The sequence below is a fragment of the Haliotis asinina genome, chromosome 2 (genome assembly GCF_037392515.1).
Source record: "Haliotis asinina isolate JCU_RB_2024 chromosome 2, JCU_Hal_asi_v2, whole genome shotgun sequence".
Classification (NCBI taxonomy): Eukaryota; Metazoa; Mollusca; class Gastropoda; order Lepetellida; family Haliotidae; genus Haliotis; species Haliotis asinina.
In genome coordinates, this window is record NC_090281.1 from 66972742 (window position 1) to 66993346 (window position 20605).

Consider the following 20605-nt stretch of genomic DNA (forward strand, 5'->3'; position numbering starts at 1 on the left):
TCCTTGCTGACAGATGTCAGAGCAGTTGTGTACTATATCCAATGCGTTATAAGACTCAGGGAGCGTTATATGAGGTTTGCTAACTGGCATTTATTGAGACAGATGAAAATGGGGTTGGCCAAACCACTCAGAATGCCTCTCTTCCCTCCATCTCTGCCACATGTGACTGAGAGGAACGGTCATCAAGAACCAGGGTTACTAACCTCAGATGGCACTCACCCTGGTTGGCTTCGCGCTCAGAAAGAGAGACTGTCTATCGTCCTCGTGGTTTGGTAGACTGTCAGTTTTACCTGAAGTCATGGCGATGCATACTATAGAAATGATCCCTAAAAGTATGATCTTAACTACTGCGGGCCGGATTTTGTACCTACTTCTTTTCAAAAGGCACGCCCGTGTGGTATGCAATAGCACCTATCGTTGTTGGTACACGTCTGGAAAAATCTCCAGCACGACAATCTGTCGTAGACAGGGCCACCTGTGTGCTCTTCGGATTCATTCCACGTTTGTGATTAACTGAAAAAAGCACATAGAGTACAGGCAATCTCAACTGATCAAGTGTTTTGTCAATGTAAATTGTTTTGTGATTACAGCGTATTGGTGGTTATCTCCCATTGACCGTGGGTATGATTGTGACTGTGACTGCTCCAGTGTCAACATCCAAGTTGGAAGAACCAGAAGGAGACTTGGTGTGATCGCACATCATTACACCTTAATTAGCCCCACCCAAATCCTCTTTATATAAGCTCCGACTCATGATTCCATTGTGCTAAGTTGTGTTTTTGGATATGTTCAAACCTTATTAATGTAAGGAAATGAAGTAGCAGAGAAGACTATGCTCAAGCTATATCACCTGGAAGAGATTTAGCTTGTTTCTCCAAAGGCTTGCAACTGGTTCCGTGGTGTAGTGGTTATCACGTCTGCTTAACACGCAGAAGGCCGCGAGTTCGAGCCTCGCCGGAACCTTATTTTTTCTTGGGGTTGCATTATATCTTGCAATAAGCACAACTCTCTTTCTCAACTTGAAACCTACCACAAGTGAAGCGGGCTTCTTACAGATTAATTCTTTCCTACTTCTCTCCCTTTAACATGTACGTGGGCCCTCAGCATATCCCCGGCTTGTGTTGTGTCAGTGTCAGCGACAGGTATAGGTCATTACAAATACGTGTGCCATGACAGCTAAGGTTCAGTGGTGTAGTGGTTATCACGTCTGCTTCACACGCAGAAGGCCGCGAGTTCGAGCCTCGCCTGAACCTTCCTTTTTTTTTTACACCTCCATGAATTGTCGTTTTGCAATTCTTCCTTGCTGACAGATGTCAGAGCAGTTGTGTACTATATCCAATGCGTTATAAGACTCAGGGAGCGTTATATGAGGTTTGCTAACTGGCATTTATTGAGACAGATGAAAATGGGGTTGGCCAAACCACTCAGAATGCCTCTCTTCCCTCCATCTCTGCCACATGTGACTGAGAGGAACGGTCATCAAGAACCAGGGTTACTAACCTCAGATGGCACTCACCCTGGTTGGCTTCGCGCTCAGAAAGAGAGACTGTCTATCGTCCTCGTGGTTTGGTAGACTGTCAGTTTTACCTGAAGTCATGGCGATGCATACTATAGAAATGATCCCTAAAAGTATGATCTTAACTACTGCGGGCCGGATTTTGTACCTACTTCTTTTCAAAAGGCACGCCCGTGTGGTATGCAATAGCACCTATCGTTGTTGGTACACGTCTGGAAAAATCTCCAGCACGACAATCTGTCGTAGACAGGGCCACCTGTGTGCTCTTCGGATTCATTCCACGTTTGTGATTAACTGAAAAAAGCACATAGAGTACAGGCAATCTCAACTGATCAAGTGTTTTGTCAATGTAAATTGTTTTGTGATTACAGCGTATTGGTGGTTATCTCCCATTGACCGTGGGTATGATTGTGACTGTGACTGCTCCAGTGTCAACATCCAAGTTGGAAGAACCAGAAGGAGACTTGGTGTGATCGCACATCATTACACCTTAATTAGCCCCACCCAAATCCTCTTTATATAAGCTCCGACTCATGATTCCATTGTGCAAAGTTGTGTTTTTGGATATGTTCAAACCTTATTAATGTAAGGAAATGAAGTAGCAGAGAAGACTATGCTCAAGCTATATCACCTGGAAGAGATTTAGCTTGTTTCTCCAAAGGCTTGCAACTGGTTCCGTGGTGTAGTGGTTATCACGTCTGCTTAACACGCAGAAGGCCGCGAGTTCGAGCCTCGCCGGAACCTTATTTTTTCTTGGGGTTGCATTATATCTTGCAATAAGCACAACTCTCTTTCTCAACTTGAAACCTACCACAAGTGAAGCGGACTTCTTACAGATTAATTCTTTCCTACTTCTCTCCCTTTAACGTGTGCGTGGGCCCTCAGCATATCCCCGGCTTGTGTTGTGTCAGTGTCAGCGACAGGTATAGGTCATTACAAATACGTGTGCCATGACAGCTAAGGTTCAGTGGTGTAGTGGTTATCACGTCTGCTTCACACGCAGAAGGCCGCGAGTTCGAGCCTCGCCTGAACCTTCCTTTTTTTTTACACCTCCATGAATTGTCGTTTTGCAATTCTTCCTTGCTGACAGATGTCAGAGCAGTTGTGTACTATATCCAATGCGTTATAAGACTCAGGGAGCGTTATATGAGGTTTGCTAACTGGCATTTATTGAGACAGATGAAAATGGGGTTGGCCAAACCACTCAGAATGCCTCTCTTCCCTCCATCTCTGCCACATGTGACTGAGAGGAACGGTCATCAAGAACCAGGGTTACTAACCTCAGATGGCACTCACCCTGGTTGGCTTCGCGCTCAGAAAGAGAGACTGTCTATCGTCCTCGTGGTTTGGTAGACTGTCAGTTTTACCTGAAGTCATGGCGATGCATACTATAGAAATGATCCCTAAAAGTATGATCTTAACTACTGCGGGCCGGATTTTGTACCTACTTCTTTTCAAAAGGCACGCCCGTGTGGTATGCAATAGCACCTATCGTTGTTGGTACACGTCTGGAAAAATCTCCAGCACGACAATCTGTCGTAGACAGGGCCACCTGTGTGCTCTTCGGATTCATTCCACGTTTGTGATTAACTGAAAAAAGCACATAGAGTACAGGCAATCTCAACTGATCAAGTGTTTTGTCAATGTAAATTGTTTTGTGATTACAGCGTATTGGTGGTTATCTCCCATTGACCGTGGGTATGATTGTGACTGTGACTGCTCCAGTGTCAACATCCAAGTTGGAAGAACCAGAAGGAGACTTGGTGTGATCGCACATCATTACACCTTAATTAGCCCCACCCAAATCCTCTTTATATAAGCTCCGACTCATGATTCCATTGTGCTAAGTTGTGTTTTTGGATATGTTCAAACCTTATTAATGTAAGGAAATGAAGTAGCAGAGAAGACTATGCTCAAGCTATATCACCTGGAAGAGATTTAGCTTGTTTCTCCAAAGGCTTGCAACTGGTTCCGTGGTGTAGTGGTTATCACGTCTGCTTAACACGCAGAAGGCCGCGAGTTCGAGCCTCGCCGGAACCTTATTTTTTCTTGGGGTTGCATTATATCTTGCAATAAGCACAACTCTCTTTCTCAACTTGAAACCTACCACAAGTGAAGCGGGCTTCTTACAGATTAATTCTTTCCTACTTCTCTCCCTTTAACATGTACGTGGGCCCTCAGCATATCCCCGGCTTGTGTTGTGTCAGTGTCAGCGACAGGTATAGGTCATTACAAATACGTGTGCCATGACAGCTAAGGTTCAGTGGTGTAGTGGTTATCACGTCTGCTTCACACGCAGAAGGCCGCGAGTTCGAGCCTCGCCTGAACCTTCCTTTTTTTTTTACACCTCCATGAATTGTCGTTTTGCAATTCTTCCTTGCTGACAGATGTCAGAGCAGTTGTGTACTATATCCAATGCGTTATAAGACTCAGGGAGCGTTATATGAGGTTTGCTAACTGGCATTTATTGAGACAGATGAAAATGGGGTTGGCCAAACCACTCAGAATGCCTCTCTTCCCTCCATCTCTGCCACATGTGACTGAGAGGAACGGTCATCAAGAACCAGGGTTACTAACCTCAGATGGCACTCACCCTGGTTGGCTTCGCGCTCAGAAAGAGAGACTGTCTATCGTCCTCGTGGTTTGGTAGACTGTCAGTTTTACCTGAAGTCATGGCGATGCATACTATAGAAATGATCCCTAAAAGTATGATCTTAACTACTGCGGGCCGGATTTTGTACCGACTTCTTTTCAAAAGGCACGCCCGTGTGGTATGCAATAGCACCTATCGTTGTTGGTACACGTCTGGAAAAATCTCCAGCACGACAATCTGTCGTAGACAGGGCCACCTGTGTGCTCTTCGGATTCATTCCACGTTTGTGATTAACTGAAAAAAGCACATAGAGTACAGGCAATCTCAACTGATCAAGTGTTTTCTCAATGTAAATTGTTTTGTGATTACAGCGTATTGGTGGTTATCTCCCATTGACCGTGGGTATGATTGTGACTGTGACTGCTCCAGTGTCAACATCCAAGTTGGAAGAACCAGAAGGAGACTTGGTGTGATCGCACATCATTACACCTTAATTAGCCCCACCCAAATCCTCTTTATATAAGCTCCCACTCATGATTCCATTGTGCAAAGTTGTGTTTTTGGATATGTTCAAACCTTATTAATGTAAGGAAATGAAGTAGCAGAGAAGACTATGCTCAAGCTATATCACCTGGAAGAGATTTAGCTTGTTTCTCCAAAGGCTTGCAACTGGTTCCGTGGTGTAGTGGTTATCACGTCTGCTTAACACGCAGAAGGCCGCGAGTTCGAGCCTCGCCGGAACCTTATTTTTTCTTGGGGTTGCATTATATCTTGCAATAAGCACAACTCTCTTTCTCAACTTGAAACCTACCACAAGTGAAGCGGGCTTCTTACAGATTAATTCTTTCCTACTTCTCTCCCTTTAACATGTGCGTGGGCCCTCAGCATATCCCCGGCTTGTGTTGTGTCAGTGTCAGCGACAGGTATAGGTCATTACAAATACGTGTGCCATGACAGCTAAGGTTCAGTGGTGTAGTGGTTATCACGTCTGCTTCACACGCAGAAGGCCGCGAGTTCGAGCCTCGCCTGAACCTTCCTTTTTTTTTACACCTCCATGAATTGTCGTTTTGCAATTCTTCCTTGCTGACAGATGTCAGAGCAGTTGTGTACTATATCCAATGCGTTATAAGACTGAGGGAGCGTTATATGAGGTTTGCTAACTGGCATTTATTGAGACAGATGAAAATGGGGTTGGCCAAACCACTCAGAATGCCTCTCTTCCCTCCATCTCTGCCACATGTGACTGAGAGGAACGGTCATCAAGAACCAGGGTTACTAACCTCAGATGGCACTCACCCTGGTTGGCTTCGCGCTCAGAAAGAGAGACTGTCTATCGTCCTCGTGGTTTGGTAGACTGTCAGTTTTACCTGAAGTCATGGCGATGCATACTATAGAAATGATCCCTAAAAGTATGATCTTAACTACTGCGGGCCGGATTTTGTACCTACTTCTTTTCAAAAGGCACGCCCGTGTGGTATGCAATAGCACCTATCGTTGTTGGTACACGTCTGGAAAAATCTCCAGCACGACAATCTGTCGTAGACAGGGCCACCTGTGTGCTCTTCGGATTCATTCCACGTTTGTGATTAACTGAAAAAAGCACATAGAGTACAGGCAATCTCAACTGATCAAGTGTTTTCTCAATGTAAATTGTTTTGTGATTACAGCGTATTGGTGGTTATCTCCCATTGACCGTGGGTATGATTGTGACTGTGACTGCTCCAGTGTCAACATCCAAGTTGGAAGAACCAGAAGGAGACTTGGTGTGATCGCACATCATTACACCTTAATTAGCCCCACCCAAATCCTCTTTATATAAGCTCCGACTCATGATTCCATTGTGCAAAGTTGTGTTTTTGGATATGTTCAAACCTTATTAATGTAAGGAAATGAAGTAGCAGAGAAGACTATGCTCAAGCTATATCACCTGGAAGAGATTTAGCTTGTTTCTCCAAAGGCTTGCAACTGGTTCCGTGGTGTAGTGGTTATCACGTCTGCTTAACACGCAGAAGGCCGCGAGTTCGAGCCTCGCCGGAACCTTATTTTTTCTTGGGGTTGCATTATATCTTGCAATAAGCACAACTCTCTTTCTCAACTTGAAACCTACCACAAGTGAAGCGGACTTCTTACAGATTAATTCTTTCCTACTTCTCTCCCTTTAACGTGTGCGTGGGCCCTCAGCATATCCCCGGCTTGTGTTGTGTCAGTGTCAGCGACAGGTATAGGTCATTACAAATACGTGTGCCATGACAGCTAAGGTTCAGTGGTGTAGTGGTTATCACGTCTGCTTCACACGCAGAAGGCCGCGAGTTCGAGCCTCGCCTGAACCTTCCTTTTTTTTTACACCTCCATGAATTGTCGTTTTGCAATTCTTCCTTGCTGACAGATGTCAGAGCAGTTGTGTACTATATCCAATGCGTTATAAGACTGAGGGAGCGTTATATGAGGTTTGCTAACTGGCATTTATTGAGACAGATGAAAATGGGGTTGGCCAAACCACTCAGAATGCCTCTCTTCCCTCCATCTCTGCCACATGTGACTGAGAGGAACGGTCATCAAGAACCAGGGTTACTAACCTCAGATGGCACTCACCCTGGTTGGCTTCGCGCTCAGAAAGAGAGACTGTCTATCGTCCTCGTGGTTTGGTAGACTGTCAGTTTTACCTGAAGTCATGGCGATGCATACTATAGAAATGATCCCTAAAAGTATGATCTTAACTACTGCGGGCCGGATTTTGTACCTACTTCTTTTCAAAAGGCACGCCCGTGTGGTATGCAATAGCACCTATCGTTGTTGGTACACGTCTGGAAAAATCTCCAGCACGACAATCTGTCGTAGACAGGGCCACCTGTGTGCTCTTCGGATTCATTCCACGTTTGTGATTAACTGAAAAAAGCACATAGAGTACAGGCAATCTCAACTGATCAAGTGTTTTCTCAATGTAAATTGTTTTGTGATTACAGCGTATTGGTGGTTATCTCCCATTGACCGTGGGTATGATTGTGACTGTGACTGCTCCAGTGTCAACATCCAAGTTGGAAGAACCAGAAGGAGACTTGGTGTGATCGCACATCATTACACCTTAATTAGCCCCACCCAAATCCTCTTTATATAAGCTCCGACTCATGATTCCATTGTGTTAAGTTGTGTTTTTGGATATGTTCAAACCTTATTAATGTAAGGAAATGAAGTAGCAGAGAAGACTATGCTCAAGCTATATCACCTGGAAGAGATTTAGCTTGTTTCTCCAAAGGCTTGCAACTGGTTCCGTGGTGTAGTGGTTATCACGTCTGCTTAACACGCAGAAGGCCGCGAGTTCGAGCCTCGCCGGAACCTTATTTTTTCTTGGGGTTGCATTATATCTTGCAATAAGCACAACTCTCTTTCTCAACTTGAAACCTACCACAAGTGAAGCGGGCTTCTTACAGATTAATTCTTTCCTACTTCTCTCCCTTTAACATGTACGTGGGCCCTCAGCATATCCCCGGCTTGTGTTGTGTCAGTGTCAGCGACAGGTATAGGTCATTACAAATACGTGTGCCATGACAGCTAAGGTTCAGTGGTGTAGTGGTTATCACGTCTGCTTCACACGCAGAAGGCCGCGAGTTCGAGCCTCGCCTGAACCTTCCTTTTTTTTTTACACCTCCATGAATTGTCGTTTTGCAATTCTTCCTTGCTGACAGATGTCAGAGCAGTTGTGTACTATATCCAATGCGTTATAAGACTCAGGGAGCGTTATATGAGGTTTGCTAACTGGCATTTATTGAGACAGATGAAAATGGGGTTGGCCAAACCACTCAGAATGCCTCTCTTCCCTCCATCTCTGCCACATGTGACTGAGAGGAACGGTCATCAAGAACCAGGGTTACTAACCTCAGATGGCACTCACCCTGGTTGGCTTCGCGCTCAGAAAGAGAGACTGTCTATCGTCCTCGTGGTTTGGTAGACTGTCAGTTTTACCTGAAGTCATGGCGATGCATACTATAGAAATGATCCCTAAAAGTATGATCTTAACTACTGCGGGCCGGATTTTGTACCGACTTCTTTTCAAAAGGCACGCCCGTGTGGTATGCAATAGCACCTATCGTTGCTGGTACACGTCTGGAAAAATCTCCAGCACGACAATCTGTCGTAGACAGGGCCACCTGTGTGCTCTTCGGATTCATTCCACGTTTGTGATTAACTGAAAAAAGCACATAGAGTACAGGCAATCTCAACTGATCAAGTGTTTTGTCAATGTAAATTGTTTTGTGATTACAGCGTATTGGTGGTTATCTCCCATTGACCGTGGGTATGATTGTGACTGTGACTGCTCCAGTGTCAACATCCAAGTTGGAAGAACCAGAAGGAGACTTGGTGTGATCGCACATCATTACACCTTAATTAGCCCCACCCAAATCCTCTTTATATAAGCTCCCACTCATGATTCCATTGTGCAAAGTTGTGTTTTTGGATATGTTCAAACCTTATTAATGTAAGGAAATGAAGTAGCAGAGAAGACTATGCTCAAGCTATATCACCTGGAAGAGATTTAGCTTGTTTCTCCAAAGGCTTGCAACTGGTTCCGTGGTGTAGTGGTTATCACGTCTGCTTAACACGCAGAAGGCCGCGAGTTCGAGCCTCGCCGGAACCTTATTTTTTCTTGGGGTTGCATTATATCTTGCAATAAGCACAACTCTCTTTCTCAACTTGAAACCTACCACAAGTGAAGCGGGCTTCTTACAGATTAATTCTTTCCTACTTCTCTCCCTTTAACATGTGCGTGGGCCCTCAGCATATCCCCGGCTTGTGTTGTGTCAGTGTCAGCGACAGGTATAGGTCATTACAAATACGTGTGCCATGACAGCTAAGGTTCAGTGGTGTAGTGGTTATCACGTCTGCTTCACACGCAGAAGGCCGCGAGTTCGAGCCTCGCCTGAACCTTCCTTTTTTTTTACACCTCCATGAATTGTCGTTTTGCAATTCTTCCTTGCTGACAGATGTCAGAGCAGTTGTGTACTATATCCAATGCGTTATAAGACTCAGGGAGCGTTATATGAGGTTTGCTAACTGGCATTTATTGAGACAGATGAAAATGGGGTTGGCCAAACCACTCAGAATGCCTCTCTTCCCTCCATCTCTGCCACATGTGACTGAGAGGAACGGTCATCAAGAACCAGGGTTACTAACCTCAGATGGCACTCACCCTGGTTGGCTTCGCGCTCAGAAAGAGAGACTGTCTATCGTCCTCGTGGTTTGGTAGACTGTCAGTTTTACCTGAAGTCATGGCGATGCATACTATAGAAATGATCCCTAAAAGTATGATCTTAACTACTGCGGGCCGGATTTTGTACCTACTTCTTTTCAAAAGGCACGCCCGTGTGGTATGCAATAGCACCTATCGTTGTTGGTACACGTCTGGAAAAATCTCCAGCACGACAATCTGTCGTAGACAGGGCCACCTGTGTGCTCTTCGGATTCATTCCACGTTTGTGATTAACTGAAAAAAGCACATAGAGTACAGGCAATCTCAACTGATCAAGTGTTTTCTCAATGTAAATTGTTTTGTGATTACAGCGTATTGGTGGTTATCTCCCATTGACCGTGGGTATGATTGTGACTGTGACTGCTCCAGTGTCAACATCCAAGTTGGAAGAACCAGAAGGAGACTTGGTGTGATCGCACATCATTACACCTTAATTAGCCCCACCCAAATCCTCTTTATATAAGCTCCCACTCATGATTCCATTGTGCAAAGTTGTGTTTTTGGATATGTTCAAACCTTATTAATGTAAGGAAATGAAGTAGCAGAGAAGACTATGCTCAAGCTATATCACCTGGAAGAGATTTAGCTTGTTTCTCCAAAGGCTTGCAACTGGTTCCGTGGTGTAGTGGTTATCACGTCTGCTTAACACGCAGAAGGCCGCGAGTTCGAGCCTCGCCGGAACCTTATTTTTTCTTGGGGTTGCATTATATCTTGCAATAAGCACAACTCTCTTTCTCAACTTGAAACCTACCACAAGTGAAGCGGGCTTCTTACAGATTAATTCTTTCCTACTTCTCTCCCTTTAACATGTACGTGGGCCCTCAGCATATCCCCGGCTTGTGTTGTGTCAGTGTCAGCGACAGGTATAGGTCATTACAAATACGTGTGCCATGACAGCTAAGGTTCAGTGGTGTAGTGGTTATCACGTCTGCTTCACACGCAGAAGGCCGCGAGTTCGAGCCTCGCCTGAACCTTCCTTTTTTTTTTACACCTCCATGAATTGTCGTTTTGCAATTCTTCCTTGCTGACAGATGTCAGAGCAGTTGTGTACTATATCCAATGCGTTATAAGACTCAGGGAGCGTTATATGAGGTTTGCTAACTGGCATTTATTGAGACAGATGAAAATGGGGTTGGCCAAACCACTCAGAATGCCTCTCTTCCCTCCATCTCTGCCACATGTGACTGAGAGGAACGGTCATCAAGAACCAGGGTTACTAACCTCAGATGGCACTCACCCTGGTTGGCTTCGCGCTCAGAAAGAGAGACTGTCTATCGTCCTCGTGGTTTGGTAGACTGTCAGTTTTACCTGAAGTCATGGCGATGCATACTATAGAAATGATCCCTAAAAGTATGATCTTAACTACTGCGGGCCGGATTTTGTACCTACTTCTTTTCAAAAGGCACGCCCGTGTGGTATGCAATAGCACCTATCGTTGTTGGTACACGTCTGGAAAAATCTCCAGCACGACAATCTGTCGTAGACAGGGCCACCTGTGTGCTCTTCGGATTCATTCCACGTTTGTGATTAACTGAAAAAAGCACATAGAGTACAGGCAATCTCAACTGATCAAGTGTTTTCTCAATGTAAATTGTTTTGTGATTACAGCGTATTGGTGGTTATCTCCCATTGACCGTGGGTATGATTGTGACTGTGACTGCTCCAGTGTCAACATCCAAGTTGGAAGAACCAGAAGGAGACTTGGTGTGATCGCACATCATTACACCTTAATTAGCCCCACCCAAATCCTCTTTATATAAGCTCCGACTCATGATTCCATTGTGCAAAGTTGTGTTTTTGGATATGTTCAAACCTTATTAATGTAAGGAAATGAAGTAGCAGAGAAGAATATGCTCAAGCTATATCACCTGGAAGAGATTTAGCTTGTTTCTCCAAAGGCTTGCAACTGGTTCCGTGGTGTAGTGGTTATCACGTCTGCTTAACACGCAGAAGGCCGCGAGTTCGAGCCTCGCCGGAACCTTATATTTTCTTGGGGTTGCATTATATCTTGCAATAAGCACAACTCTCTTTCTCAACTTGAAACCTACCACAAGTGAAGCGGGCTTCTTACAGATTAATTCTTTCCTACTTCTCTCCCTTTAACATGTGCGTGGGCCCTCAGCATATCCCCGGCTTGTGTTGTGTCAGTGTCAGCGACAGGTATAGGTCATTACAAATACGTGTGCCATGACAGCTAAGGTTCAGTGGTGTAGTGGTTATCACGTCTGCTTCACACGCAGAAGGCCGCGAGTTCGAGCCTCGCCTGAACCTTCCTTTTTTTTTACACCTCCATGAATTGTCGTTTTGCAATTCTTCCTTGCTGACAGATGTCAGAGCAGTTGTGTACTATATCCAATGCGTTATAAGACTCAGGGAGCGTTATATGAGGTTTGCTAACTGGCATTTATTGAGACAGATGAAAATGGGGTTGGCCAAACCACTCAGAATGCCTCTCTTCCCTCCATCTCTGCCACATGTGACTGAGAGGAACGGCCATCAAGAACCAGGGTTACTAACCTCAGATGGCACTCACCCTGGTTGGCTTCGCGCTCAGAAAGAGAGACTGTCTATCGTCCTCGTGGTTTGGTAGACTGTCAGTTTTACCTGAAGTCATGGCGATGCATACTATAGAAATGATCCCTAAAAGTATGACCTTAACTACTGCGGGCCGGATTTTGTACCTACTTCTTTTCAAAAGGCACGCCCGTGTGGTATGCAATAGCACCTATCGTTGTTGGTACACGTCTGGAAAAATCTCCAGCACGACAATCTGTCGTAGACAGGGCCACCTGTGTGCTCTTCGGATTCATTCCACGTTTGTGATTAACTGAAAAAAGCACATAGAGTACAGGCAATCTCAACTGATCAAGTGTTTTCTCAATGTAAATTGTTTTGTGATTACAGCGTATTGGTGGTTATCTCCCATTGACCGTGGGTATGATTGTGACTGTGACTGCTCCAGTGTCAACATCCAAGTTGGAAGAACCAGAAGGAGACTTGGTGTGATCGCACATCATTACACCTTAATTAGCCCCACCCAAATCCTCTTTATATAAGCTCCCACTCATGATTCCATTGTGCAAAGTTGTGTTTTTGGATATGTTCAAACCTTATTAATGTAAGGAAATGAAGTAGCAGAGAAGACTATGCTCAAGCTATATCACCTGGAAGAGATTTAGCTTGTTTCTCCAAAGGCTTGCAACTGGTTCCGTGGTGTAGTGGTTATCACGTCTGCTTAACACGCAGAAGGCCGCGAGTTCGAGCCTCGCCGGAACCTTATTTTTTCTTGGGGTTGCATTATATCTTGCAATAAGCACAACTCTCTTTCTCAACTTGAAACCTACCACAAGTGAAGCGGGCTTCTTACAGATTAATTCTTTCCTACTTCTCTCCCTTTAACATGTGCGTGGGCCCTCAGCATATCCCCGGCTTGTGTTGTGTCAGTGTCAGCGACAGGTATAGGTCATTACAAATACGTGTGCCATGACAGCTAAGGTTCAGTGGTGTAGTGGTTATCACGTCTGCTTCACACGCAGAAGGCCGCGAGTTCGAGCCTCGCCTGAACCTTCCTTTTTTTTTACACCTCCATGAATTGTCGTTTTGCAATTCTTCCTTGCTGACAGATGTCAGAGCAGTTGTGTACTATATCCAATGCGTTATAAGACTCAGGGAGCGTTATATGAGGTTTGCTAACTGGCATTTATTGAGACAGATGAAAATGGGGTTGGCCAAACCACTCAGAATGCCTCTCTTCCCTCCATCTCTGCCACATGTGACTGAGAGGAACGGTCATCAAGAACCAGGGTTACTAACCTCAGATGGCACTCACCCTGGTTGGCTTCGCGCTCAGAAAGAGAGACTGTCTATCGTCCTCGTGGTTTGGTAGACTGTCAGTTTTACCTGAAGTCATGGCGATGCATACTATAGAAATGATCCCTAAAAGTATGATCTTAACTACTGCGGGCCGGATTTTGTACCTACTTCTTTTCAAAAGGCACGCCCGTGTGGTATGCAATAGCACCTATCGTTGTTGGTACACGTCTGGAAAAATCTCCAGCACGACAATCTGTCGTAGACAGGGCCACCTGTGTGCTCTTCGGATTCATTCCACGTTTGTGATTAACTGAAAAAAGCACATAGAGTACAGGCAATCTCAACTGATCAAGTGTTTTCTCAATGTAAATTGTTTTGTGATTACAGCGTATTGGTGGTTATCTCCCATTGACCGTGGGTATGATTGTGACTGTGACTGCTCCAGTGTCAACATCCAAGTTGGAAGAACCAGAAGGAGACTTGGTGTGATCGCACATCATTACACCTTAATTAGCCCCACCCAAATCCTCTTTATATAAGCTCCGACTCATGATTCCATTGTGCAAAGTTGTGTTTTTGGATATGTTCAAACCTTATTAATGTAAGGAAATGAAGTAGCAGAGAAGACTATGCTCAAGCTATATCACCTGGAAGAGATTTAGCTTGTTTCTCCAAAGGCTTGCAACTGGTTCCGTGGTGTAGTGGTTATCACGTCTGCTTAACACGCAGAAGGCCGCGAGTTCGAGCCTCGCCGGAACCTTATTTTTTCTTGGGGTTGCATTATATCTTGCAATAAGCACAACTCTCTTTCTCAACTTGAAACCTACCACAAGTGAAGCGGGCTTCTTACAGATTAATTCTTTCCTACTTCTCTCCCTTTAACATGTACGTGGGCCCTCAGCATATCCCCGGCTTGTGTTGTGTCAGTGTCAGCGACAGGTATAGGTCATTACAAATACGTGTGCCATGACAGCTAAGGTTCAGTGGTGTAGTGGTTATCACGTCTGCTTCACACGCAGAAGGCCGCGAGTTCGAGCCTCGCCTGAACCTTCCTTTTTTTTTACACCTCCATGAATTGTCGTTTTGCAATTCTTCCTTGCTGACAGATGTCAGAGCAGTTGTGTACTATATCCAATGCGTTATAAGACTCAGGGAGCGTTATATGAGGTTTGCTAACTGGCATTTATTGAGACAGATGAAAATGGGGTTGGCCAAACCACTCAGAGTGCCTCTCTTCCCTCCATCTCTGCCACATGTGACTGAGAGGAACGGTCATCAAGAACCAGGGTTACTAACCTCAGATGGCACTCACCCTGGTTGGCTTCGCGCTCAGAAAGAGAGACTGTCTATCGTCCTCGTGGTTTGGTAGACTGTCAGTTTTACCTGAAGTCATGGCGATGCATACTATAGAAATGATCCCTAAAAGTATGATCTTAACTACTGCGGGCCGGATTTTGTACCTACTTCTTTTCAAAAGGCACGCCCGTGTGGTATGCAATAGCACCTATCGTTGTTGGTACACGTCTGGAAAAATCTCCAGCACGACAATCTGTCGTAGACAGGGCCACCTGTGTGCTCTTCGGATTCATTCCACGTTTGTGATTAACTGAAAAAAGCACATAGAGTACAGGCAATCTCAACTGATCAAGTGTTTTCTCAATGTAAATTGTTTTGTGATTACAGCGTATTGGTGGTTATCTCCCATTGACCGTGGGTATGATTGTGACTGTGACTGCTCCAGTGTCAACATCCAAGTTGGAAGAACCAGAAGGAGACTTGGTGTGATCGCACATCATTACACCTTAATTAGCCCCACCCAAATCCTCTTTATATAAGCTCCGACTCATGATTCCATTGTGCAAAGTTGTGTTTTTGGATATGTTCAAACCTTATTAATGTAAGGAAATGAAGTAGCAGAGAAGACTATGCTCAAGCTATATCACCTGGAAGAGATTTAGCTTGTTTCTCCAAAGGTTTGCAACTGGTTCCGTGGTGTAGTGGTTATCACGTCTGCTTAACACGCAGAAGGCCGCGAGTTCGAGCCTCGCCGGAACCTTATTTTTTCTTGGGGTTGCATTATATCTTGCAATAAGCACAACTCTCTTTCTCAACTTGAAACCTACCACAAGTGAAGCGGGCTTCTTACAGATTAATTCTTTCCTACTTCTCTCCCTTTAACATGTGCGTGGGCCCTCAGCATATCCCCGGCTTGTGTTGTGTCAGTGTCAGCGACAGGTATAGGTCAATACAAATACGTGTGCCATGACAGCTAAGGTTCAGTGGTGTAGTGGTTATCACGTCTGCTTCACACGCAGAAGGCCGCGAGTTCGAGCCTCGCCTGAACCTTCCTTTTTTTTTACACCTCCATGAATTGTCGTTTTGCAATTCTTCCTTGCTGACAGATGTCAGAGCAGTTGTGTACTATATCCAATGCGTTATAAGACTCAGGGAGCGTTATATGAGGTTTGCTAACTGGCATTTATTGAGACAGATGAAAATGGGGTTGGCCAAACCACTCAGAATGCCTCTCTTCCCTCCATCTCTGCCACATGTGACTGAGAGGAACGGTCATCAAGAACCAGGGTTACTAACCTCAGATGGCACTCACCCTGGTTGGCTTCGCGCTCAGAAAGAGAGACTGTCTATCGTCCTCGTGGTTTGGTAGACTGTCAGTTTTACCTGAAGTCATGGCGATGCATACTATAGAAATGATCCCTAAAAGTATGATCTTAACTACTGCGGGCCGGATTTTGTACCTACTTCTTTTCAAAAGGCACGCCCGTGTGGTATGCAATAGCACCTATCGTTGTTGGTACACGTCTGGAAAAATCTCCAGCACGACAATCTGTCGTAGACAGGGCCACCTGTGTGCTCTTCGGATTCATTCCACGTTTGTGATTAACTGAAAAAAGCACATAGAGTACAGGCAATCTCAACTGATCAAGTGTTTTGTCAATGTAAATTGTTTTGTGATTACAGCGTATTGGTGGTTATCTCCCATTGACCGTGGGTATGATTGTGACTGTGACTGCTCCAGTGTCAACATCCAAGTTGGAAGAACCAGAAGGAGACTTGGTGTGATCGCACATCATTACACCTTAATTAGCCCCACCCAAATCCTCTTTATATAAGCTCCGACTTATGATTCCATTGTGCTAAGTTGTGTTTTTGGATATGTTCAAACCTTATTAATGTAAGGAAATGAAGTAGCAGAGAAGACTATGCTCAAGCTATATCACCTGGAAGAGATTTAGCTTGTTTCTCCAAAGGCTTCCAACTGGTTCCGTGGTGTAGTGGTTATCACGTCTGCTTAACACGCAGAAGGCCGCGAGTTCGAGCCTCGCCGGAACCTTATTTTTTCTTGGGGTTGCATTATATCTTGCAATAAGCACAACTCTCTTTCTCAACTTGAAACCTACCACAAGTGAAGCGGGCTTCTTACAGATTAATTCTTTCCTACTTCTCTCCCTTTAACATGTACGTGGGCCCTCAGCATATCCCCGGCTTGTGTTGTGTCAGTGTCAGCGACAGGTATAGGTCATTACAAATACGTGTGCCATGACAGCTAAGGTTCACTGGTGTAGTGGTTATCACGTCTGCTTCACACGCAGAAGGCCGCGAGTTCGAGCCTCGCCTGAACCTTCCTTTTTTTTTTACACCTCCATGAATTGTCGTTTTGCAATTCTTCCTTGCTGACAGATGTCAGAGCAGTTGTGTACTATATCCAATGCGTTATAAGACTCAGGGAGCGTTATATGAGGTTTGCTAACTGGCATTTATTGAGACAGATGAAAATGGGGTTGGCCAAACCACTCAGAATGCCTCTCTTCCCTCCATCTCTGCCACATGTGACTGAGAGGAACGGTCATCAAGAACCAGGGTTACTAACCTCAGATGGCACTCACCCTGGTTGGCTTCGCGCTCAGAAAGAGAGACTGTCTATCGTCCTCGTGGTTTGGTAGACTGTCAGTTTTACCTGAAGTCATGGCGATGCATACTATAGAAATGATCCCTAAAAGTATGATCTTAACTACTGCGGGCCGGATTTTGTACCTACTTCTTTTCAAAAGGCACGCCCGTGTGGTATGCAATAGCACCTATCGTTGTTGGTACACGTCTGGAAAAATCTCCAGCACGACAATCTGTCGTAGACAGGGCCACCTGTGTGCTCTTCGGATTCATTCCACGTTTGTGATTAACTGAAAAAAGCACATAGAGTACAGGCAATCTCAACTGATCAAGTGTTTTGTCAATGTAAATTGTTTTGTGATTACAGCGTATTGGTGGTTATCTCCCATTGACCGTGGGTATGATTGTGACTGTGACTGCTCCAGTGTCAACATCCAAGTTGGAAGAACCAGAAGGAGACTTGGTGTGATCGCACATCATTACACCTTAATTAGCCCCACCCAAATCCTCTTTATATAAGCTCCCACTCATGATTCCATTGTGCTAAGTTGTGTTTTTGGATATGTTCAAACCTTATTAATGTAAGGAAATGAAGTAGCAGAGAAGACTATGCTCAAGCTATATCACCTGGAAGAGATTTAGCTTGTTTCTCCAAAGGCTTCCAACTGGTTCCGTGGTGTAGTGGTTATCACGTCTGCTTAACACGCAGAAGGCCGCGAGTTCGAGCCTCGCCGGAACCTTATTTTTTCTTGGGGTTGCATTATATCTTGCAATAAGCACAACTCTCTTTCTCAACTTGAAACCTACCACAAGTGAAGCGGGCTTCTTACAGATTAATTCTTTCCTACTTCTCTCCCTTTAACATGTACGTGGGCCCTCAGCATATCCCCGGCTTGTGTTGTGTCAGTGTCAGCGACAGGTATAGGTCATTACAAATACGTGTGCCATGACAGCTAAGGTTCACTGGTGTAGTGGTTATCACGTCTGCTTCACACGCAGAAGGCCGCGAGTTCGAGCCTCGCCTGAACCTTCCTTTTTTTTTTACACCTCCATGAATTGTCGTTTTGCAATTCTTCCTTGCTGACAGATGTCAGAGCAGTTGTGTACTATATCCAATGCGTTATAAGACTCAGGGAGCGTTATATGAGGTTTGCTAACTGGCATTTATTGAGACAGATGAAAATGGGGTTGGCCAAACCACTCAGAATGCCTCTCTTCCCTCCATCTCTGCCACATGTGACTGAGAGGAACGGTCATCAAGAACCAGGGTTACTAACCTCAGATGGCACTCACCCTGGTTGGCTTCGCGCTCAGAAAGAGAGACTGTCTATCGTCCTCGTGGTTTGGTAGACTGTCAGTTTTACCTGAAGTCATGGCGATGCATACTATAGAAATGATCCCTAAAAGTATGATCTTAACTACTGCGGGCCGGATTTTGTACCTACTTCTTTTCAAAAGGCACGCCCGTGTGGTATGCAATAGCACCTATCGTTGTTGGTACACGTCTGGAAAAATCTCCAGCACGACAATCTGTCGTAGACAGGGCCACCTGTGTGCTCTTCGGATTCATTCCACGTTTGTGATTAACTGAAAAAAGCACATAGAGTACAGGCAATCTCAACTGATCAAGTGTTTTGTCAATGTAAATTGTTTTGTGATTACAGCGTATTGGTGGTTATCTCCCATTGACCGTGGGTATGATTGTGACTGTGACTGCTCCAGTGTCAACATCCAAGTTGGAAGAACCAGAAGGAGACTTGGTGTGATCGCACATCATTACACCTTAATTAGCCCCACCCAAATCCTCTTTATATAAGCTCCCACTCATGATTCCATTGTGCTAAGTTGTGTTTTTGGATATGTTCAAACCTTATTAATGTAAGGAAATGAAGTAGCAGAGAAGACTATGCTCAAGCTATATCACCTGGAAGAGATTTAGCTTGTTTCTCCAAAGGCTTGCAACTGGTTCCGTGGTGTAGTGGTTATCACGTCTGCTTAACACGCAGAAGGCCGCGAGTTCGAGCCTCGCCGGAACCTTATTTTTTCTTGGGGTTGCATTATATCTTGCAATAAGCACAACTCTCTTTCTCAACTTGAAACCTACCACAAGTGAAGCGGGCTTCTTACAGATTAATTCTTTCCTACTTCTCTCCCTTTAACATGTGCGTGGGCCCTCAGCATATCCCCGGCTTGTGTTGTGTCAGTGTCAGCGACAGCTATAGGTCAATACAAATACGTGTGCCATGACAGCTAAGGTTCACTGGTGTAGTGGTTATCACGTCTGCTTCACACGCAGAAGGCCGCGAGTTCGAGCCTCGCCTGAACCTTCCTTTTTTTTTACACCTCCATGAATTGTCGTTTTGCAATTCTTCCTTGCTGACAGATGTCAGAGCAGTTGTGTACTATATCCAATGCGTTATAAGACTCAGGGAGCGTTATATGAGGTTTGCTAACTGGCATTTATTGAGACAGATGAAAATGGGGTTGGCCAAACCACTCAGAATGCCTCTCTTCCCTCCATCTCTGCCACATGTGACTGAGAGGAACGGTCATCAAGAACCAGGGTTACTAACCTCAGATGGCACTCACCCTGGTTGGCTTCGCGCTCAGAAAGAGAGACTGTCTATCGTCCTCGTGGTTTGGTAGACTGTCAGTTTTACCTGAAGTCATGGCGATGCATACTATAGAAATGATCCCTAAAAGTATGATCTTAACTACTGCGGGCCGGATTTTGTACCTACTTCTTTTCAAAAGGCACGCCCGTGTGGTATGCAATAGCACCTATCGTTGTTGGTACACGTCTGGAAAAATCTCCAGCACGACAATCTGTCGTAGACAGGGCCACCTGTGTGCTCTTCGGATTCATTCCACGTTTGTGATTAACTGAAAAAAGCACATAGAGTACAGGCAATCTCAACTGATCAAGTGTTTTGTCAATGTAAATTGTTTTGTGATTACAGCGTATTGGTGGTTATCTCCCATTGACCGTGGGTATGATTGTGACTGTGACTGCTCCAGTGTCAACATCCAAGTTGGAAGAACCAGAAGGAGACTTGGTGTGATCGCACATCATTACACCTTAATTAGCCCCACCCAAATCCTCTTTATATAAGCTCCCACTCATGATTCCATTGTGCTAAGTTGTGTTTTTGGATATGTTCAAACCTTATTAATGTAAGGAAATGAAGTAGCAGAGAAGACTATGCTCAAGCTATATCACCTGGAAGAGATTTAGCTTGTTTCTCCAAAGGCTTGCAACTGGTTCCGTGGTGTAGTGGTTATCACGTCTGCTTAACACGCAGAAGGCCGCGAGTTCGAGCCTCGCCGGAACCTTATTTTTTCTTGGGGTTGCATTATATCTTGCAATAAGCACAACTCTCTTTCTCAACTTGAAACCTACCACAAGTGAAGCGGGCTTCTTACAGATTAATTCTTTCCTACTTCTCTCCCTTTAACATGTACGTGGGCCCTCAGCATATCCCCGGCTTGTGTTGTGTCAGTGTCAGCGACAGGTATAGGTCATTACAAA

General features: G+C 44.9%; 47 non-coding genes across 47 annotated transcripts; 31 read left to right on the forward strand and 16 right to left on the reverse strand.

Annotated features, from left to right (window-relative positions):
• Nucleotides 1–122: 122 nt before the first annotated feature.
• LOC137275099 (small nucleolar RNA U3) lies at nucleotides 123–342 on the reverse strand. Its single transcript, XR_010956422.1, has one exon. It is a non-coding gene; the product is annotated as a small nucleolar RNA U3 (small nucleolar RNA).
• Nucleotides 343–890: 548 nt separating this feature from the next.
• On the forward strand, nucleotides 891–963 carry Trnav-aac (transfer RNA valine (anticodon AAC)). Its single transcript has one exon. It is a non-coding gene; the product is annotated as a tRNA-Val (tRNA).
• Nucleotides 964–1180: 217 nt separating this feature from the next.
• Trnav-cac (transfer RNA valine (anticodon CAC)) lies at nucleotides 1181–1253 on the forward strand. The gene has a single exon. It is a non-coding gene; the product is annotated as a tRNA-Val (tRNA).
• A 166-nt stretch (nucleotides 1254–1419) lies between these two features.
• On the reverse strand, nucleotides 1420–1639 carry LOC137275100 (small nucleolar RNA U3). Its single transcript, XR_010956423.1, has one exon. It is a non-coding gene; the product is annotated as a small nucleolar RNA U3 (small nucleolar RNA).
• A 548-nt stretch (nucleotides 1640–2187) lies between these two features.
• Trnav-aac (transfer RNA valine (anticodon AAC)) lies at nucleotides 2188–2260 on the forward strand. The gene has a single exon. It is a non-coding gene; the product is annotated as a tRNA-Val (tRNA).
• A 217-nt stretch (nucleotides 2261–2477) lies between these two features.
• Nucleotides 2478–2550, forward strand: Trnav-cac (transfer RNA valine (anticodon CAC)). Its single transcript has one exon. It is a non-coding gene; the product is annotated as a tRNA-Val (tRNA).
• A 165-nt stretch (nucleotides 2551–2715) lies between these two features.
• Nucleotides 2716–2935, reverse strand: LOC137275101 (small nucleolar RNA U3). The gene has a single exon (XR_010956424.1). It is a non-coding gene; the product is annotated as a small nucleolar RNA U3 (small nucleolar RNA).
• A 548-nt stretch (nucleotides 2936–3483) lies between these two features.
• On the forward strand, nucleotides 3484–3556 carry Trnav-aac (transfer RNA valine (anticodon AAC)). The gene has a single exon. It is a non-coding gene; the product is annotated as a tRNA-Val (tRNA).
• A 217-nt stretch (nucleotides 3557–3773) lies between these two features.
• Trnav-cac (transfer RNA valine (anticodon CAC)) lies at nucleotides 3774–3846 on the forward strand. The gene has a single exon. It is a non-coding gene; the product is annotated as a tRNA-Val (tRNA).
• A 166-nt stretch (nucleotides 3847–4012) lies between these two features.
• On the reverse strand, nucleotides 4013–4232 carry LOC137275102 (small nucleolar RNA U3). Its single transcript, XR_010956425.1, has one exon. It is a non-coding gene; the product is annotated as a small nucleolar RNA U3 (small nucleolar RNA).
• A 548-nt stretch (nucleotides 4233–4780) lies between these two features.
• Trnav-aac (transfer RNA valine (anticodon AAC)) lies at nucleotides 4781–4853 on the forward strand. Its single transcript has one exon. It is a non-coding gene; the product is annotated as a tRNA-Val (tRNA).
• A 217-nt stretch (nucleotides 4854–5070) lies between these two features.
• On the forward strand, nucleotides 5071–5143 carry Trnav-cac (transfer RNA valine (anticodon CAC)). Its single transcript has one exon. It is a non-coding gene; the product is annotated as a tRNA-Val (tRNA).
• Nucleotides 5144–5308: 165 nt separating this feature from the next.
• On the reverse strand, nucleotides 5309–5528 carry LOC137275103 (small nucleolar RNA U3). The gene has a single exon (XR_010956426.1). It is a non-coding gene; the product is annotated as a small nucleolar RNA U3 (small nucleolar RNA).
• Nucleotides 5529–6076: 548 nt separating this feature from the next.
• On the forward strand, nucleotides 6077–6149 carry Trnav-aac (transfer RNA valine (anticodon AAC)). The gene has a single exon. It is a non-coding gene; the product is annotated as a tRNA-Val (tRNA).
• Nucleotides 6150–6366: 217 nt separating this feature from the next.
• Trnav-cac (transfer RNA valine (anticodon CAC)) lies at nucleotides 6367–6439 on the forward strand. The gene has a single exon. It is a non-coding gene; the product is annotated as a tRNA-Val (tRNA).
• Nucleotides 6440–6604: 165 nt separating this feature from the next.
• On the reverse strand, nucleotides 6605–6824 carry LOC137275104 (small nucleolar RNA U3). Its single transcript, XR_010956427.1, has one exon. It is a non-coding gene; the product is annotated as a small nucleolar RNA U3 (small nucleolar RNA).
• A 548-nt stretch (nucleotides 6825–7372) lies between these two features.
• Nucleotides 7373–7445, forward strand: Trnav-aac (transfer RNA valine (anticodon AAC)). Its single transcript has one exon. It is a non-coding gene; the product is annotated as a tRNA-Val (tRNA).
• Nucleotides 7446–7662: 217 nt separating this feature from the next.
• Trnav-cac (transfer RNA valine (anticodon CAC)) lies at nucleotides 7663–7735 on the forward strand. The gene has a single exon. It is a non-coding gene; the product is annotated as a tRNA-Val (tRNA).
• Nucleotides 7736–7901: 166 nt separating this feature from the next.
• On the reverse strand, nucleotides 7902–8121 carry LOC137275105 (small nucleolar RNA U3). The gene has a single exon (XR_010956428.1). It is a non-coding gene; the product is annotated as a small nucleolar RNA U3 (small nucleolar RNA).
• A 548-nt stretch (nucleotides 8122–8669) lies between these two features.
• Nucleotides 8670–8742, forward strand: Trnav-aac (transfer RNA valine (anticodon AAC)). The gene has a single exon. It is a non-coding gene; the product is annotated as a tRNA-Val (tRNA).
• Nucleotides 8743–8959: 217 nt separating this feature from the next.
• On the forward strand, nucleotides 8960–9032 carry Trnav-cac (transfer RNA valine (anticodon CAC)). Its single transcript has one exon. It is a non-coding gene; the product is annotated as a tRNA-Val (tRNA).
• A 165-nt stretch (nucleotides 9033–9197) lies between these two features.
• LOC137275106 (small nucleolar RNA U3) lies at nucleotides 9198–9417 on the reverse strand. Its single transcript, XR_010956429.1, has one exon. It is a non-coding gene; the product is annotated as a small nucleolar RNA U3 (small nucleolar RNA).
• Nucleotides 9418–9965: 548 nt separating this feature from the next.
• On the forward strand, nucleotides 9966–10038 carry Trnav-aac (transfer RNA valine (anticodon AAC)). The gene has a single exon. It is a non-coding gene; the product is annotated as a tRNA-Val (tRNA).
• A 217-nt stretch (nucleotides 10039–10255) lies between these two features.
• On the forward strand, nucleotides 10256–10328 carry Trnav-cac (transfer RNA valine (anticodon CAC)). Its single transcript has one exon. It is a non-coding gene; the product is annotated as a tRNA-Val (tRNA).
• A 166-nt stretch (nucleotides 10329–10494) lies between these two features.
• Nucleotides 10495–10714, reverse strand: LOC137275108 (small nucleolar RNA U3). Its single transcript, XR_010956431.1, has one exon. It is a non-coding gene; the product is annotated as a small nucleolar RNA U3 (small nucleolar RNA).
• Nucleotides 10715–11262: 548 nt separating this feature from the next.
• Trnav-aac (transfer RNA valine (anticodon AAC)) lies at nucleotides 11263–11335 on the forward strand. Its single transcript has one exon. It is a non-coding gene; the product is annotated as a tRNA-Val (tRNA).
• A 217-nt stretch (nucleotides 11336–11552) lies between these two features.
• On the forward strand, nucleotides 11553–11625 carry Trnav-cac (transfer RNA valine (anticodon CAC)). Its single transcript has one exon. It is a non-coding gene; the product is annotated as a tRNA-Val (tRNA).
• Nucleotides 11626–11790: 165 nt separating this feature from the next.
• On the reverse strand, nucleotides 11791–12010 carry LOC137275226 (small nucleolar RNA U3). The gene has a single exon (XR_010956542.1). It is a non-coding gene; the product is annotated as a small nucleolar RNA U3 (small nucleolar RNA).
• A 548-nt stretch (nucleotides 12011–12558) lies between these two features.
• On the forward strand, nucleotides 12559–12631 carry Trnav-aac (transfer RNA valine (anticodon AAC)). The gene has a single exon. It is a non-coding gene; the product is annotated as a tRNA-Val (tRNA).
• A 217-nt stretch (nucleotides 12632–12848) lies between these two features.
• On the forward strand, nucleotides 12849–12921 carry Trnav-cac (transfer RNA valine (anticodon CAC)). The gene has a single exon. It is a non-coding gene; the product is annotated as a tRNA-Val (tRNA).
• A 165-nt stretch (nucleotides 12922–13086) lies between these two features.
• On the reverse strand, nucleotides 13087–13306 carry LOC137275109 (small nucleolar RNA U3). The gene has a single exon (XR_010956432.1). It is a non-coding gene; the product is annotated as a small nucleolar RNA U3 (small nucleolar RNA).
• A 548-nt stretch (nucleotides 13307–13854) lies between these two features.
• On the forward strand, nucleotides 13855–13927 carry Trnav-aac (transfer RNA valine (anticodon AAC)). The gene has a single exon. It is a non-coding gene; the product is annotated as a tRNA-Val (tRNA).
• Nucleotides 13928–14144: 217 nt separating this feature from the next.
• Nucleotides 14145–14217, forward strand: Trnav-cac (transfer RNA valine (anticodon CAC)). The gene has a single exon. It is a non-coding gene; the product is annotated as a tRNA-Val (tRNA).
• A 165-nt stretch (nucleotides 14218–14382) lies between these two features.
• On the reverse strand, nucleotides 14383–14602 carry LOC137275205 (small nucleolar RNA U3). Its single transcript, XR_010956521.1, has one exon. It is a non-coding gene; the product is annotated as a small nucleolar RNA U3 (small nucleolar RNA).
• Nucleotides 14603–15150: 548 nt separating this feature from the next.
• Nucleotides 15151–15223, forward strand: Trnav-aac (transfer RNA valine (anticodon AAC)). The gene has a single exon. It is a non-coding gene; the product is annotated as a tRNA-Val (tRNA).
• A 217-nt stretch (nucleotides 15224–15440) lies between these two features.
• Nucleotides 15441–15513, forward strand: Trnav-cac (transfer RNA valine (anticodon CAC)). The gene has a single exon. It is a non-coding gene; the product is annotated as a tRNA-Val (tRNA).
• Nucleotides 15514–15678: 165 nt separating this feature from the next.
• Nucleotides 15679–15898, reverse strand: LOC137275110 (small nucleolar RNA U3). The gene has a single exon (XR_010956433.1). It is a non-coding gene; the product is annotated as a small nucleolar RNA U3 (small nucleolar RNA).
• A 548-nt stretch (nucleotides 15899–16446) lies between these two features.
• Trnav-aac (transfer RNA valine (anticodon AAC)) lies at nucleotides 16447–16519 on the forward strand. Its single transcript has one exon. It is a non-coding gene; the product is annotated as a tRNA-Val (tRNA).
• A 217-nt stretch (nucleotides 16520–16736) lies between these two features.
• Trnav-cac (transfer RNA valine (anticodon CAC)) lies at nucleotides 16737–16809 on the forward strand. The gene has a single exon. It is a non-coding gene; the product is annotated as a tRNA-Val (tRNA).
• Nucleotides 16810–16975: 166 nt separating this feature from the next.
• On the reverse strand, nucleotides 16976–17195 carry LOC137275111 (small nucleolar RNA U3). Its single transcript, XR_010956434.1, has one exon. It is a non-coding gene; the product is annotated as a small nucleolar RNA U3 (small nucleolar RNA).
• A 548-nt stretch (nucleotides 17196–17743) lies between these two features.
• Trnav-aac (transfer RNA valine (anticodon AAC)) lies at nucleotides 17744–17816 on the forward strand. Its single transcript has one exon. It is a non-coding gene; the product is annotated as a tRNA-Val (tRNA).
• A 217-nt stretch (nucleotides 17817–18033) lies between these two features.
• Trnav-cac (transfer RNA valine (anticodon CAC)) lies at nucleotides 18034–18106 on the forward strand. The gene has a single exon. It is a non-coding gene; the product is annotated as a tRNA-Val (tRNA).
• Nucleotides 18107–18272: 166 nt separating this feature from the next.
• On the reverse strand, nucleotides 18273–18492 carry LOC137275112 (small nucleolar RNA U3). Its single transcript, XR_010956435.1, has one exon. It is a non-coding gene; the product is annotated as a small nucleolar RNA U3 (small nucleolar RNA).
• A 548-nt stretch (nucleotides 18493–19040) lies between these two features.
• On the forward strand, nucleotides 19041–19113 carry Trnav-aac (transfer RNA valine (anticodon AAC)). Its single transcript has one exon. It is a non-coding gene; the product is annotated as a tRNA-Val (tRNA).
• A 217-nt stretch (nucleotides 19114–19330) lies between these two features.
• Nucleotides 19331–19403, forward strand: Trnav-cac (transfer RNA valine (anticodon CAC)). The gene has a single exon. It is a non-coding gene; the product is annotated as a tRNA-Val (tRNA).
• A 165-nt stretch (nucleotides 19404–19568) lies between these two features.
• On the reverse strand, nucleotides 19569–19788 carry LOC137275113 (small nucleolar RNA U3). The gene has a single exon (XR_010956436.1). It is a non-coding gene; the product is annotated as a small nucleolar RNA U3 (small nucleolar RNA).
• A 548-nt stretch (nucleotides 19789–20336) lies between these two features.
• On the forward strand, nucleotides 20337–20409 carry Trnav-aac (transfer RNA valine (anticodon AAC)). The gene has a single exon. It is a non-coding gene; the product is annotated as a tRNA-Val (tRNA).
• The last annotated feature ends 196 nt before the right edge of the window (nucleotides 20410–20605 follow it).